The sequence below is a fragment of the Nyctereutes procyonoides genome, unplaced genomic scaffold, assembly GCF_905146905.1.
Source record: "Nyctereutes procyonoides isolate TBG_1078 unplaced genomic scaffold, NYPRO_anot_genome, whole genome shotgun sequence".
Lineage (NCBI taxonomy): Eukaryota > Metazoa > Chordata > Mammalia > Carnivora > Canidae > Nyctereutes > Nyctereutes procyonoides.
In genome coordinates, this window is record NW_026575142.1 from 58,341,910 (window position 1) to 58,344,929 (window position 3,020).

A 3,020-nucleotide genomic window follows, 5' to 3' on the forward strand; every position below is an offset into this window, starting at 1 on the left:
ACTTGCTGGAAACTGCAAGTACAGTTTTGATGTCTTCTCCATTCTTGCTACAGGAGTGAAATGAGAGAACAGCATTGGCAATCTTTGAGATCACCTGAGAGGAATAGGTGAGGAGGATCTCAGCATGAATGGGTCAATGACATGGTAGCAATTACTGAAAAGAAGGATTAGAGCAAAACTGTCAGTTTCATATCTCCAGATTCTCAGCTCTTTGGGCCCAGTACATCCAAAGTTTTATTGTTGAAATTTATTTTGGCATTTCTAAATTTGTTCATCTTCTCTTTTATGAAACCTGTAAAATGTATTATTATAAAATATTTCTTCATCTATTACTATAGTAGTAATTCTCTTCCATCATTAACATCTTAAAGCTAGAGGTCATTCAGTGATCACATCTTTTTAAAACTATAGTAGGGGCACCTGGGTGGCTAAGTTGATTGAGCATCTGACTCTTGATTTTGGCTACAGTTGTGATCTCAGAGTTATGGATTGCCCTACATAGGGCTCCATGCTCAGCAGGGAATCTGCTCCTTTCCCTCTCCCTCTGCCCCTCCCCCTGCTTGCATGTACACACTCTCTCAAATAAGTAAATATATAAGTCTTAAAAAAAACTACAGTAAAACATTACAAATTCAATCAATATGAATTTTGGAATTTGCAAAAATGAAGAGATTTCTTGAGTATTATTGTAATTTTATTTTCTGTTTTTTTTTTTTTAAGATTTTATTTACTTATTCATGACAGAGAGAGAGGAAGAGACATAGGCAGAGGGAGAAACAGGCTCCACACAAGGAGCCCAACTCAGGACTCGATCCTGGGACTCTGGGATCACACTCTAGGCCAAAGGCAAATGCTCAACTGCTGAGTCACCCAGGCATTCCTATTTTTTCTGATTTATTTACTGGGATATTATGTGATTTATTTTTTTGTATTTTTAAAGCTTTCATTGAAGTATAATCTATATGTATGGATCATATTTTTAAAATATTTTTTAAATATTTAAATATTTTATTCATGAGAAACACAGAGAGAGAGGCAGAGATGCAGGCAGAGGGAGAAGCAGGCTCCACACATGGAGCCCAATGTGGGACTCAATCCAGGGACTCCAGGATCACACCCTGGGCCAAAGGCAGGTGCTAAACTACTGAGCCACCCAGGCGTCCCTGCATGGATCATATTATGGATAAATGAATTTTACAAACTGAACACTGAAATTTCAGTGTTTACAATCTCTTTATTTTCTTTTTCTTCTTTTTCTTTTCTTTTCTTTTCTTTTTTTCTTTTTTTTTTTTAGAGAGAGAGAGCATGGGGAAGAAGGGCAGAGGGAGTAGAAGAGGGAGAATAAGCAGACTCCACACCTAGAGCAGAGCCCAATGTGGGGTTGGATCTAATGACTCTGAGATCATGGCCTGAGCAGAAATCAAGAGTCAGATGCCTAACTCACTGAGCCACCCCGGTGCCCCAGGAATTCCATTTTAATGCCATGGTCAAACACATAGAATTTAAGTTTGTAAAAACACACTAAAGCAAATATTTGAGTAAGCACAGAGATCCTTAATATACGGAGTGTGGGACAAGAGAACCCATTTCTCCAAGATGAGATTTGAGGATTTTTTTTTTTTGATTTGAGGATTAAATAAAATGTGCAACAAAAATTCTCTCTGGTGTAATTTGCCTGTATTACCTCGTTTTGAGATGATCTTACTTAGCAAGTTCACGCTGTGCTTGTGGCAGAGACATTTGACACCAAGCACTTACTTCTGATATCTGGAGGGGAGAGAGGTGTCAGAAGAGATAAAGGTACTTTCTGCCATGTAAGTATTTCATTTGTCAAAAGCCTACTCTCTTTCTGTGCTAACAAGAGAGGGGTCCATTTGATGGTCCATACCATTTTGGGTTCCCACGTAACTTAAAGGGAAACTTTCACAGTGTCTAGAGCCCTTGACATCCCGCAAAGGGGAGGAGGATGTCCTCTAATTCCTTGTGGCAGGAACCCACTTACGTGGCACCAACCCTGACTTCCAAGTTCATCTACAAAAGGGGAAATTCATGGCGTATTACAAATCTGGAGCGATTCAATGAGAAGCAGAAGCTTCTCCAAGCTTGTACCATTGTTGATGTCAAACACTGGGCTGATGTTGGTGTCATATTTTCCTGGAACAGTGGCCAGTGGGATGTGCTTCAGCTTTGGCTGCTGCCACTGGAGCCTCTCCTACTGTGGGCTGCTTCACTTCTGGAACCTTCACTAGCCAGGTACAGGCAGCGTGCAGGGAGCTGTGTCTTCTGGTGATTAGTAATCCTGGAGCTGACCAACCTTTTCAAGGAGGCATCTTATGTTAACCTGCTGACCATCACTCTGTGTAAACCAGACTCTCCTCTGCACTATATGGGCATTGCCATCCCACACAACCGCGGGAACTCATGCAGCAGGTTGGAGGTGGTGGATGCTGGCCTGGGAAGTTCTGCACGTGTGTGGCACTATCCATGGGAGGCCACTCCCAGTCTCTCCTGAAAAGAACATGACCAAGGAGGAATTTCCAGGTGAATGGACTGCCCCAGGTCCCAAATTTACTGCTACTCAACCTCAGGTCTCAGATGGTGTGAAGGTGTGCAGGGGTCCCTGTTTCTGCCCAGTAGTTCCCTACTGAAAACTGGTGCACTCAGCTGCCAGTCAGAACTGGTCTGCAGCTCCCACTGCTCAGGCCTCTCAATGGCTAGGAATAACCCCTGAGTGTTCCTAAGCTGCTCTTCCATAGACTCTTTTTGTTTTTTAAAAGATTTTATTTATTTATTTATTTGAAAGAGAGAGTGTGTGTATGTGCACAAGTTGAGGGTGGGACAGAGGCAGAGGGAGAGAATCTCAAGCTAACTCTGCCCTGCGCCCGGAGCCTCATGTGGGGCTCAATCTCACAACCCTGAGATCATGACCTGAGCCAAAATCAAGAGTCAGATGCTTAACCAACTGAGCCACTCAGGTGTTCCTCTTCCGTAGACTCTTAAGCAGAAGATGGAAATAAGGT

The 3,020-nt window shown here is 42.5% G+C and overlaps 1 pseudogene; it reads left to right on the forward strand.

The window, feature by feature from the left end:
• Nucleotides 1-1,966: 1,966 nt before the first annotated feature.
• Nucleotides 1,967-2,741, forward strand: LOC129498465 (40S ribosomal protein SA-like; annotated as a pseudogene).
• The last annotated feature ends 279 nt before the right edge of the window (nt 2,742-3,020 follow it).